General features: G+C 38.2%; 1 long non-coding RNA gene across 2 annotated transcripts in view; it reads left to right on the plus strand.

Annotated features, from left to right (window-relative positions):
* LOC114486737 (uncharacterized) overlaps positions 1-13,288 on the plus strand; it is a 91,419-nt gene that overhangs the window by 18,458 nt on the left and 59,673 nt on the right. The window contains exon 4 of one of the 2 annotated variants that reach the window (XR_003680976.1): positions 2,694-2,782. The exons of the other annotated variant lie outside the window; for it this stretch is intronic. This is a non-coding gene — a long non-coding RNA (uncharacterized lncRNA). Of the gene's footprint in view, positions 1-2,693; positions 2,783-13,288 lie in introns of those variants that run through there. 2 annotated transcript variants of the gene reach the window in all.

Genomic DNA, 13,288 nt, shown 5'->3' on the forward strand with positions numbered 1-13,288 from the left:
AGGGGGAGAGAGAGATGGAGAGACAGGGAGAGACAGAGGGAGAGAGAGATGGAGAGACAGAGACAGAGGGAGAGATAGAGGGAGAGAGAGACAGAGGGAGAGAGAGATGGAGAGACAGAGGGAGAGAGAGATGGAGAGACAGAGACAGAGGGAGAGAGAGACAGAGAGACAGAGGGAGAGAGAGATGGAGAGACAGATGGAGAGAGAGGCAGAGCAACAGAGGGAGAGAGAGATGGAGAGACAGAGGGAGAGAGATGGAGAGACAGAGACAGAGGGAGAGACAGAGGGAGAGAGAGATGGAGAGACAGAGACAGAGTGAGAGACAGAGGGAGAGAGAGACAGAGAGACAGAGGGAGAGAGAGACGGAGAGACAGAGGGAGAGAGATGGAGAGACAGAGGGAGAGAGAGACGGAGGGAGAGAGACACGGAGAGAGAGAGGGAGAGGACAAAAACGAATATAACATAGTCTGGAGGGGAAAAGTCAGTAAGGATCATCGTATGGCAAAGGAGGTTTCCAGAATTTAAAGCAATGGAGCAGTGGGAATATGAGGTGAGATTTCCTACCCAGGCATTTCCTACCCATGAGCAAGTAATTAGCTAAACATATTAGCTGAAAAATTCTTCTAGGAAAACTTAAGGATGAAAAGAGACTCGAACTAGAAAGGGTGGTTGCTTTCATAAAACTCTTCATTTTCTACTCTAAATCCATGTTTTCCTATGAACACCTTTAGGTTGTACTAAGAGTAGAATGATTGAAATTTCAACTGCATGTGTAATTTTCAATCTTAACTGTTTTTATAAATAGAGAATAACCTGGGTGTTTAAAATAAATCTTGGTATGGACGTCCTACCTTTTTACCTCTATATTATCTTTGACACTCAGCTAAACTGTAGTCTAGAAGTATCAAAGCCCAGCTAGAAGACGGAAGAAGGGTACCAGAACCAGGGAATGTAAGTGTCTTTTAGAAATAGTGATCATCATAGAAAAGGCAAGCTATTGATATTATCGTAAGCTTGGGATTTCATGAAGGTAAACTGCTATTGGGAGGGGAAAGACTGATACTTTAAACATTTGACAGTAGTTTTTTAAACCATAAAACACATCAAGGCTTATCATATATGATTTTTAATTAGCAGCTAGTAAAAAAAAGAAAAAAGGGAAGAGTGAGGGATTTCTAGGGAATGAAAGAGGAAGTAGCAACAAAAAATTAAAACTTGAGAGAAATTTCTAGCTTTCAAAATACTTTTAAATGTGTTTTTCCATGTGTTCATCACAAACTACCTGCAGATAAAATAGGACAGAAATTATTAAAGCCCGTTTAAGAGTTGGAGAAAATGAGACTCAATAGAAAAGAGACTCACCTGAAGTCACATAAGCAAGTGGACAAAATAGTACTGCTAGAACTGAGGTCTTTAGAACTCTGTTGTCCAACATGGTAGCCACTAGTCGCTGAGGCTATTGAGCACTTGAAAGGTGCCTGGTCCTATTTGAGATGTGCTGTACATATAAAATACACACTAGATTTCAAAAAGTTACTGCAAAGGAACAGGAATATTTTACATAACATTATGGATATATTGGATTAGATAAAAATATTATTAAAATTAATTCAACTCTTTCTATTTATTTTTTGATATGGCTACTGGGAAAATTTAAATTATCTATGTGACTTGCATCTGTCGCTTGCATTTTCTTCCTGTTGCTACTCTCGGCACCTTATCCAGTACTCGTCCAGAAAAATGAAGGGAAGAGAAAAAGGAGGGTGAACTGGGTATCATGGAGTTTGAAGCATTCATTCTCCAGCTGTGTCTCAGTTTTATTTATCATTTCAATTCAGTTAAAAAACCATTGAGTACCTAATATTTACAGAGGTGATTCTAGGCAATAAGTTCAGCATATTTTGAGGAGAGGGGAAAAGAATCATAACGGGGGAGAGAATATCTTTTCTGGAATTCTCTAACCAGATAGACCCACATGAGAAGAAGCTTACAAAAGATTCTCTCGTTAGATTTTGTCAGATCTCTTCTAAAGGAACATAAGTAGCGTAGATGTGCAGAACCTGAGATTTTCCTGGCTGGGTGGGTACGTTGATCTCAGGCACCCATGGGCATTTTATGGCAGGTGCAGGAAGGAGGGTACGCCGTCTGTCATATGGCCTGTCCAAGTGAATTCCACCCACCCGGGGGAGGACCTTGGCTGAGGACAAACTTGTGAAGCACATTAAGAAAGAGCTGTATGAAAAATGCAGCTCAGAGCAGGAATAAAGGGAATGTTGAAAAACTAATGAACCATAAGATCTCTGTAATCGTCTCTTAATAGGCACATTGTTGAGTAACACTGGAGTGCGCTAGGTTAGTTATAACTTGTTACATCCGATTTCATGAGCTGCATGGCAGTGTGCGCCTAGTTCTGGAGGAAAGGACTGAACCCACTGTTGTCACTTAGAACACACCCCAGTAATTACTGCTACAGATTCCCGTCTCAGAAAATATTAATATTTTTACAGTAACAGTTTTCAAAACCTGGAGTGCAATGAAAGAAAATTGAACGACTCTTGCAATTTTTCAAGGTTTGAGCGGAAGGGGGAAAAGAGACTTCTGTGATTTTTTTAAAATGAAATTCCACTTTAAAAACTCTAGATCTATTTGAAATCTGTCATTTTAAAATTAATAACTGTTTTCCCTTAACGCAGTCTGTGTAAAGAAACCGAATCCACTTCTGAACAGTTCTCCTGCCTTCCCAGATACATGGAAATTCACTACTGTTGCTGACAAACAAAATGCCACAAGATTTGTCATACAAATCACATTATAAGAGGTTCCAAAAACTTGACAACGTTGACAGTTGTTTTCAGCAAATGGCTGCTTTACTCTGTACTGTCAATGTTGATGTCCTTGTGCACATGTAAAAGAGCAATGTGATTAAGGCAAGCTTGTCCACGCTATGTCTGAGCCAAGTTTTCCGTCTCCGCGTGGCACTGAAAGATTGCTCAGCTGTTGCAGATAAGGCAAGAATAGCTAGCAGATTTCTGCCATTTAAAAAAAAAAACATTCTCTGGGCATGCATTTCTGTAGGAATTTACCAACATCTGCTGCTGACCTAAAGTTTTCTATAGAAGTGGCATATTTAATTTACATAAGTAATTCACAATGGTGTTGGTCAAGCCTGATTTCTTTCAGAAATAATGAGTTGCGTTCACCAAGAAGAGATGGGTTGACGGACGTGTAATAACATTTATATTCTCTAAATTGTCATTGTAGTCTCAGGCCTCATACTTTTTTGGCCCATCTTACATTTATTTTCTGCATGTTCTCTAAATTATATTTCGGCAGGAAACTTTTTAGAAAGAATAAAGTGCTGAGAGATTTTGGTGATTCCACAGAAGGCCTACACTTCACACTTATCTTTTTTTTATAGGCTCTCTGAAAATGTTTGATTTTTGGAAGCTAATTTATTCTGGGAGAATTTTGTAGTTGAATTTTAGTGTGATTTAAAATGGTCATGTATGCTATCCTCAAAAGAACATATAGGATTTAGGTATTTCCCATTGTCAAGATAACTTTTGACTTTGGACATGATTTATTTACCATTTTGTTTACCACTGCTCATTTTTGAAATTTATGTCTGTTTATATTATTTTAACTCAGTTTCTTTTGAAATGTGAATGCTCTTCAGGTAAAAATACAAAACTTAACTTAGTCTTGGCAATTCAGACCTGTCTCGTAATGCGTTTGTTATTTGATTCATCTATTCTTATTCCTGGTCACCTTCTAGTACAGCTGCATGCTTTAACTGTCTGACTGGTCTTTGAAAATCTTAAGCCACATTCTTTGGAACAGTTGCTTCATGTTGGTTGAAATTCTCTGTGGCACTTTTTTCCATTCACAGGAGCCAACAGCCACCATAGCAGACACATAGTTTCCAAGAACTTAGGCATGGTTCATGATTCCTGAATCTCAACAATTTCTTGTAGGAATTGGAATACCATTTACAGTGTCTGAAATCTTTGTGCTATAAATTAAAAAAAAAAGTATACATTTATATTGCAGTGTTAAATTAGCATACATAATTTTAAAATATTTTCATTCTTGTAACTAGCAAAGGGACACCATTTAAAAACTCACCATTAAAATTCATCCAATTAACTGAGCGAGTTATTAGCTAAAAATATTAGTGAAAAAATCATTTTAGGAAAAATTAAGGATGAAAAGAGACTTGAACTAGAAAGGGTAGTGGCTTTCATAACACATGTATGTATTTTCTAATCTAGATCCACGTTTTCCTGTGAACACCTTTAGGCTGTACTAAAAATATAACAATTGAAAGTTCAAATTTTAAGCCCCAAATCACTGCCTTTCAGATCCATTGAGGCATCTACAAAATGGGTCAAGGTAACAATGCATAATTTGAAAAGTTAACAAAAAGTTGCTAATGGAAACAAAATGAAAATCAGTATAAATGTGGTAACCTTTAATACCTGTCTTATTTCTGTTGTCAGTTAAACATTTTAGGAAGCAGAAATCCTTGTGAAAAATTTGCCACAGCTAGCATCTTTATTTTCATGTAACCAAGGGATAAGAAAGGAGAAATTTCCCATAGAGTGTTTAGCTCCTCTGGTTAAGCAACTGATAAAAGAAACATGAGCGGTTTATAAAAAAGGAGATGAGTAAATAAAGAGAAGCAAAATGTATATCAATAGAGGAGGGCATGCAGGCAGGAAAAACATGGACGTGCTCTTTTTTTCCTGCAGATTTTCATTTTCACAATTTTTTATTTTGTAAAATTTCATTAGAATTATATTGATGATGACTTTTTGTACTTGAATAATGGTATCTCATTTATGAGATTTATGAAGTTCTGGTCTTAGCCTCTTCCTTAATTTTGATTTTGTGTGTAAGTCCAGAAGTGCATAATCTGTCTGGAACTCAGATCTTCTCACTGCCAATATGTTCCCAAGGCTTTGGTTCAATCCACTTATAGATATGTTATTGAAAGACAAAAGCAAAGTGTGAGGAAAATAAAACCGTTACTTGTGCATACAGTATAAATAGAAATTCCTTTCTCTGAGTGAACACTTACAATCATATTCTTCAATACACATTTTGAGTTCATGTCCTGACACAATAGCTAGCAGGAGAGAAGTGAAGATAAGTTGTTCTTTAGGGACTTCTGTGAGATATCAGAAATATATCATGTAAGTAGCTCAAACACTTGCACTTCTCCTTACCCTATCACTCCTGAAGGCCGTAAAACTCCTCTTTGCAAGGTGACTGGATTTTACTTGTGGATGAAGGAGGATGTGACTGCTTCTCATTTGCTTTTGAACTTTCTCATGATACTGAGAATTTCATGAGACAAAAGTGATGTTATCAATCATGCTATAAATACTTGTATGAAAGTTTTATTGTGTTTTTCTGGGGCGTGCAAGATGAAATCCCTTTTACTGAACATTTCTAGCGTCCGGAAATATTTTACTGTTGGGTTGGATTCTTTGTCTTTTGGGTATACTGCAAAATATTAGCCAGGGTTTGGGGATGAACTTAGGTTTAAAATAAATGGCCACCTGAGGACGGGCGAGGCTTTCTCTCCAGGGCCCAGATCCTCCAAAAGAGGCCCAGGGCCACTCTGCTCTGGCTATATTTCTGGGGAGTGGTAATATGCAAAGACTTGTAAATGGGGTGAGGGTGGAGGGTAACTAAATACATCACAAAATTTAAAATTGTATGTTTTGTGTTTTTGACGGATTATCAATTATGATTAAAAAGATACCGTGACCTGCTATCACCCCCAGGATAAAGTCTAGATTCCTCCGTTTGGCACAGAAAGACTTCATGCACTTCCACTTTTCAGACTCTTCTACGTTGCTTCTTCATAGCTGCACCCACGCTAAGAATGACTAAACATTACCATGTTCTGACCATATCTGAAATGTCTCTTGCCAGGAAACCATGTCAGTTTTATCCACCTTTGGAACATGTATTCACTCTTTCAAGATAGGGTTCAAATGACATCTTCTTGGTGAAACTTTCTCTGACCGTCCAAGAAAGTCATTAGGTCCTCTGCTTTGTGCCTATTTTGGCATTTATTCATACTGTATCACACCATACAGGACTTGAAAATATCTTTATCCCTCAGGCTAGACTGTGAGCCTTTTGAACATAAGGATTATATCATATCCATTTTTGTATTCCTTTGATCTTGCATAGTATGTGGGCTATGGTAGATGCCATATAAATATTTGTTGATGGTGATGTAGCTTTTTGCATTATTGGTGCCTCAGCCTCTGATCGTTAGTGAGAGTTCATCTATCGTCAGAATCTCTCATATACCAGACATGTTGGGAAATCTGTCTACAAATGAAACACTCTCCATGCATATAATTGACATTCAAGAGCCCTTACTGGGTTCATTTACCTTAAATAATGTGCTTATTTTCATGTGCAGTTCATCATTGCTTTTAGCGTAACACTTCATACAGAAGAGCTAATTTAGACACATTGCAACTCGTAAAGAAGTAACAGAACCACCTGTCCACCATTTTTAAAAGTATTCACTACAGTTCAGAACTAAAGTTGGTAGAGAAAATTAACTATAAAGCCTGAAATACTAATACCTCACGTAATAACTGGTCAATTTTAAACATTAAGACCATAGCTAGGAATTAAGAAATAATCAAAAGGGCATAGAAATGCAAAGGAAGTAAGTCCAGGATGTCAATCATGGTAGAAGAGCTCTTCATTCTTCCACCCAGGCAGAGCCTACTCATTCTTATGTTACAGTTCTAACGAGCTTTTGTTTGTTTCCGTGCCTTTAGGAGATTGGAAGGGACAAGTTACTAAAATTAGGATTATGGGACTTGTACTTCAGGTAAATGAAAGAAATGAGAAATGCCAGCTGATAATCTGATTCTGGAATGTTAGAGCAAGCAATATTTAAAAAGTAGAAGATGAAAAGACTTAATTACCTGTGAGACGTTTCAATATAGTTCTAGCTAATCTAGCCTCACCTCTGTAGAGGGCCAATCTTGTTTCCTGGCCTCCTTCACTCTCTGTCACCTACCTGTTTATCCCTTTCTGTTCTAAGGTCTTTTGCCCTGTTTCTGCTTGGTTAAATAGACACCATTCAATTTTCCAGAACCTAAGTGTGGGCCTTTAGAGTCGAGCACACATTCAAGCAAAGGATCAATCTATGATCTAAACATCCGGGTACTTCACTACCAACCCCCTGCCCTGCCCACCCCACGTGACCCCACCCCACCCCAACCATATAAAAACTTCTGCTTCTGACCCTGTAGGTCTTGCTAGTTCTTCACGGAGCTCCCAGCATGTGCCCAGTCTTCACCTGACTTCCTAGTGTACCTGCTCCTTAGATGCCTCCAGTACTTGTCCTGCTAGACCAGTGGTCTGTCTGGTCTCAGGACATGGCCTTCCACTGTTGACTAATTCTGAACAACTTGACTACGGAATTTCGTAGTGATAACGTTTAAGCAGTCCTGGATTTTGTAGCTGACTCACTGGAAATCTCCAGTGAGATGTACACAGCGGCAATGGCTTTAAGAAGCTCAGGAGAGCGGTAAAGATTGTTGCAGAAACCGTGGAATTCTCACAGCAGTATTGTCCATTAGGCCATGGACTACATGGATACAATCTCCCCTATCCAAAGGATAATTCTCCTCTAAAAACTGCCATGTTGTGAGTTTCTTTGCTTGCCTCGCTGGCTGTTATAAACCTCACAGACAGAATTCTTCAGCATGGATGTGTGATTCTGTACCACTATGCCACCCAAGTGAAGCACATGCCTGGGGCTTTCATTTGGGTAGTGCTGCTTTGCTGACTATGAATTTTGAACTACTAGTGTTACTACCTTCCACTTAGTGATAATTTACTATTGTTATGTTATTCCACGCTTGTGTTTTAGATCAAGTTCTTATGGTACAATTTAGGCGCTTTTATGTGCATTCCTGCTTGCTTAGATAAAATTACAACACATGGCTTAATTAGTAAGATGCGTATGTTCTTGAGGGAAGGCATACTTCCCATCAATCTCTTTTCCCATTCCCAGCAAATTGCATCATGAAAATGTTGTGGAGAAACATTTTTTCTTTTCCTGAGTGGTATTTAGTATTATTTAGCAGTTCTACGAAGTGAACAATTAATAACTGAGTAATTCTAACAAAACTCTCCCATTCATCTTGGTTGCAAATATCATCGCTATAATCCAGTAGCTTCCACCATCAGGACTGTCACAGGTATGTGACTAGATGGCCGCCCCTGAGGACAAATTTGAAGCCCTTTGTGAACTAAACATTATTCTCATTATTTGTCAACTGTTTAAAATTCTTCTAGTCATTTCTTGGGGTCTTGAGAGCTTGTAGTCTTCAGTGGAAATACTTGTTGCAGGATTAACATGCTAAACTGCTACAGTTAACAGTTTAATTGGATCATTGATCAGTTTGGTGAATATAGGCCTAAGGAAATAGGATACAGAGGTGTTGCCTGGAAGAGACAACAAAAGGTGGAGAGAGAGAGGTTTTAAAAGTAGGAGCTGGAAGCTCTGAATTTGCCTATTATTCATTTTATCTAAGTTAGAAGAATCGCTAAACCCTAGTTATATAATTAATCTACTGAATCATGCTGGAGCTATTTCTGATTTTTTTTAAAGGACCTATATTTTCAGAGTACTTTATTTGAACTTATATATTCATTAACTTTTTAATTATAAAAATGTTATGGTTTCTTCAACTCTTATCTCATTCCATGAAAATAGCTGATTTCCCCACCAGTGACCCTAAAGTTCCCTTCAGCCGTCGCTTCCTATGATCTTTCTTTGTATTTTTGCCTTTGGGAATTTCTCAGGATGTTTGGTTCTGGTTCTCATTGGGTAGTGGTGCTGAGGTGGTGGCTTATCTCTCTGAGGTTGTCAGTTTGGGCACAGTCTTCATGGAGGGAGCTGATCCCAACAAGATAACCATTCAGTAAATTTTTGGCATGAGTCTTAAGATTTCTAATTATATTTGTCTCAGCATATGGCATTGTACATAGATCTTCTTGCCTTTCTCTCTATTGTAGTTCTAAATTTATACAGATGATGGGAAGTACTGGTACCTTTAAGAGGGATTTATAATACACTCACTGATGGTTTCCGGTTGTGTTTCTTAAAACCTTTGTCAGTAAATACATTGCCTAGAAATAGGCAGACTGGAGATTTTTAATTTTAAAGAACCTTGTGAATATTGGTAGATATATATATTTTTATGTTAGAGTAGCTCAGAATTTCTCTGTTGGCTGGGAAACTTGCAATAAACTTTTAGAAAAATGGAAATTCAATATTTAAGATGAAGAATTTTTTTTAATTTTTGAAAAATTTCCAGAAAAAATGGGTTGACTTTATAAAAGTTATTAATTTCATTGACATGAAGTAAAGTGTGTCATCAATAGTAGGTATTTTGTTATGCTTTTTTATTGATTTAAATTAAAAGGATGTGACTTAAGAAATCAATTCATCAGATTTGAGGTACAAATAGAAATCATGAAACTGGCATCTCTTAAAAATTTAATAGGGCTTCCCTGGTGGCACAGTGGTTAAGAATCCACCTGCCAATGCAGGGGACACAAGTTCGAGCCCTGGTCCGGGAAGATCCCACATGCCGCGGAGCAACTAAGCCCGTGTGCCACAGCTACTGAGCCTGCACTCTGGAGCCTGCGAGCCACAATTACTGAAGCCGCGAGCCACAACGACTGAAGCCCGCGAGCCTAGAGCCCATGCTCTGCAGTGAAGAGTAGCCCCCGCTCGCTGCAACTAAAGAAAGCCCACGCGCAGCAACGAAGACCCAACACAGCCAAAGATAAATTAATAAATAAATTTATATTAAAAAAATTTAATAATTGGAGTAGAATGGAAGAGAAAAAGAAGGTGTTACTAAATGATTACATTATGTATAAAATTAGTGGTAAGACTGGTGGATTCTTATCAATAAAATCTCCATAATGATTTTCTAACAAATGAGCATTTACTAAATAACTATAAAATTGCTATAGTCAGTGTGACTTTATGATATTAAAGGAAAACTGTCAAAGAGATAAGAAATTGTGGATATTTACTTTTTGTTACAATAAGCACACAGAATCAGCTCTGCTATTTTGCAGAATTAATGGTTATGTATGAGAAGAAGTCACAAGAAATGTCCATTGAGGCAAATGTTAGGACTCTTAACTGAAATTAAAAATGTTTTACTACGAACTGCTAGCTGTGGGTCTACTGCCTTAACTCTATGGTGAAAGTCAGCAAGAAAGTATAATTTTATATAGAAACATTAACTTTAAACAGAACTTCCTCAGACTGTGCCAGGTACATAAAGTAAAGTCAAGCAGCTTGTCTTTCAGTCATATGCCAGTGGTGCAGGTTCCCCGGAAGGAAGACAGGGAGCAAGTTTTCAAAGAAGTGAGCTTTTGCCTGCAGTGCTTAGATGACTCACTCTGTCACAGGGGATAATTTCACTGCGACCATTGAGATTTTTGCTATTTTCTTTCTGGGAGAAGGAATAGATGGGTTTATTTTAAGTACTGGGAAAGGGATCGTTAGTGGGAATTCTGCACGAAACGACCCAAGATGTGAGCTGGACAGGAATCATTCATACTCTTAAGATAAGTTACTTCAAAATATGAGTATAATTACACTTGAAATGTTACTTTTGAGTGTTTTTTTAAAGCTTTTTCCTTTTTTTTTTTTTCCTTAGAGGGTGAAGGAAACACTTACAATAATGACTGGGGTTAGTGGTATTTATAGGCCAGAATTGTCTGGCAGTCCTTCTTTTCATCTTCAAATAAACAGATGATCGTATGTAAAATAACCATTATATACTCGGAGTATTTTAAATCTACCTTTCACGTTTGGAATGCTCCTGACATCACCTGCAAAGATCAGTGCTCCTATCCTCAAGTTTCTGCTTTGCTTGCGTGTCCACGGAAGGCATAGAAAACTAAGCTTCTTCATGTGCTCCTGCCTTCCTATCAAGAAACTCACCTCAGGCTAATGAATGCAGAGAGACTGGTCTGTACTGTGCCAAGGTTGTATGCAAACTGCTCAGGATCATGTGGGGCCCCACTGGCAGCTCTCAGAGCATTCCTGGGTTTACAGCCCCCGGAATATCTTGGGCAGCGCTTGTTTCCCTAGCTCTGACCTGTTGCTAAGAGTCAAACCTCTATGTAAAAAGAAGTGCCTCATTTTCACAGGGGCTGCTCTGCAGAGTAAGTGGCCATGAATTCGCCTTTTCTGTGACCATGGTACTGCTCGGGTTTACTCTCCATAAAAACGCATCAATACATTTGCAGCTGGCGGGGGCACTGCTTTATTGCCCATTGTGGAATGCATACCAAATAAAAACCACCACGATGTGTAATAGGCAATCTTATATGCTTTTCAGGTTACTCAGATGTTCAAACACGCATAACCAACCATCAATATAAGAAATTCTCCTCTAAGCTGTTAGCATATTACAGTCTGTGATTTTTCAACTCAGGGAATGATACTCATTTCTCTATCTGTTCAATTCAGAACAACTTCTCCTTTATTGCATTTAGAACAGTGTAACTGAAAGGCAATAAGGAAAGGCAATATCACAGAATGGTTCACATTACGCTGAATTTTATTGTAGTCTGACATTGCGAGTGAACCTTTGGAATCCTTGAAAGCAGCATAGAAGCAAAACCTGCTTCTAATGGACTGGAGAAAAATATTCTGACATAGTGATAAGTGGGGTGACTTCTAGAAATCATGACTTGAAAACATTTTTTGAACAAGTGCTATTTCTGTTGTTCCAAATCACAAAATGATATTAAAACAGTCTGCCATTGGCCAGACTACTAATTTTTTCCCTTTCATTTTTAAAGATATAAAGTGATCTACAACTCCTCCAAACTCCTGCTAAAAAATACTTGTCTTCCATTCTCCGCCAATTCTTCTCTCCAGTGGTTATGTCAAAAGTATTAGACTTTACATGCTATGAAGTATTCACTTTAATTTGTTTATTTTTCTGATCGTAAAATGGACACATAGTGGTAGTTATAATTATGAAATTTTTTTTTTTTACAAAAAGCAACAAATCATTTTATTATCTCCATTATTCTCTGCTCTTGAAATATATGGAGTTGTATATTCTTTAGGTCTGAATTATTTCAGAGAACTACCATAGATTTATTTTTTAACTACTATGGGAATTTCAGTGAGAATAATAAAGGCCCCATCAACATGGGGTTGTTTCCCTAGAATCTTATGGTTCAAATAGAAATGAATTTAATTAATATGACTGACACATTACAGTCACAAGTTTTTACAGGATGTCAGGAAAAGAATCTCCCCTTTTATTAGTACAAACACAAACTATTTTTTCCCCTTTCCTCCCTAGCTACCACTGCCACGTCTCTCATCTTCACTTTTCCCCACTTAACCTCTTCTTTTGTTGTTCCTGGCACATAGTAGGTGCAGGGTAAATATTGGTGTGTGTGAATGAATGAATGAGAGACGCTCAGGACACAAGAGCTTCTTGGTTCACTTGAGTCAGCTACCTCTTTGCAGGGTTCAGTGTATAAACTGGATGTGTCATCAACGACTTTTTTTGGTCTTTGTGTGCATAAGCTAAGGATAAACAGTGCTGGAGGGAGGGAGGGCTTCATTCATCAGAGGATTACACCATCATAAACTCACCAAAGTGTACCACACAGAGCCAGTGATCACAGAAGACAGGCAACCCAGGCCCCATCATTAAATATAGAAGCCTGTCTTCACTGTTTGTATCCAGACAGACTCTCTGTATTTTGGAAATTTCCAACACACTTCCTTTTGAGTTGCTTCTTTTCTCAAGATACCAAGACTGACGCTTTGTAAAAGTAGACTTGGTCAGGGAAGCTGGTAAAACGATGGCTGTACCTTCCCTCATCCCCCTGAGGAGACTGTGGTGTTAATGCTTCTTTGCTGACTTTTATGTTCCTGACAAATCTCTATATTCTGGTTGAGATTTTTGGGTTTCTCTCCTAAAAAGCAGTCTCTCCTAAGTGAAAGCACCTCATATAAGAGAACGCTCAGTTTGCATTCAAGACAACAAGCAGACTAGAAACTGACGTTTTAAGAGTTGAAGTTCAATAACTAAATGATTCCTCTTTCTCTGGACGAAATAAAAGCTATAACATCTCAGATCTGTATCTTTTTTTTTTTTTTTTTTTGTACGCGGGCCTCTCACTGTTGTGGCCTCTCCCGTTGCGGAGCACAGGCTCCGGACGCGCAGGCTCAGCG

Source organism: Physeter macrocephalus, chromosome 8 (assembly GCF_002837175.3).
Source record: "Physeter macrocephalus isolate SW-GA chromosome 8, ASM283717v5, whole genome shotgun sequence".
NCBI classification, from domain to species: domain Eukaryota; kingdom Metazoa; phylum Chordata; class Mammalia; order Artiodactyla; family Physeteridae; genus Physeter; species Physeter macrocephalus.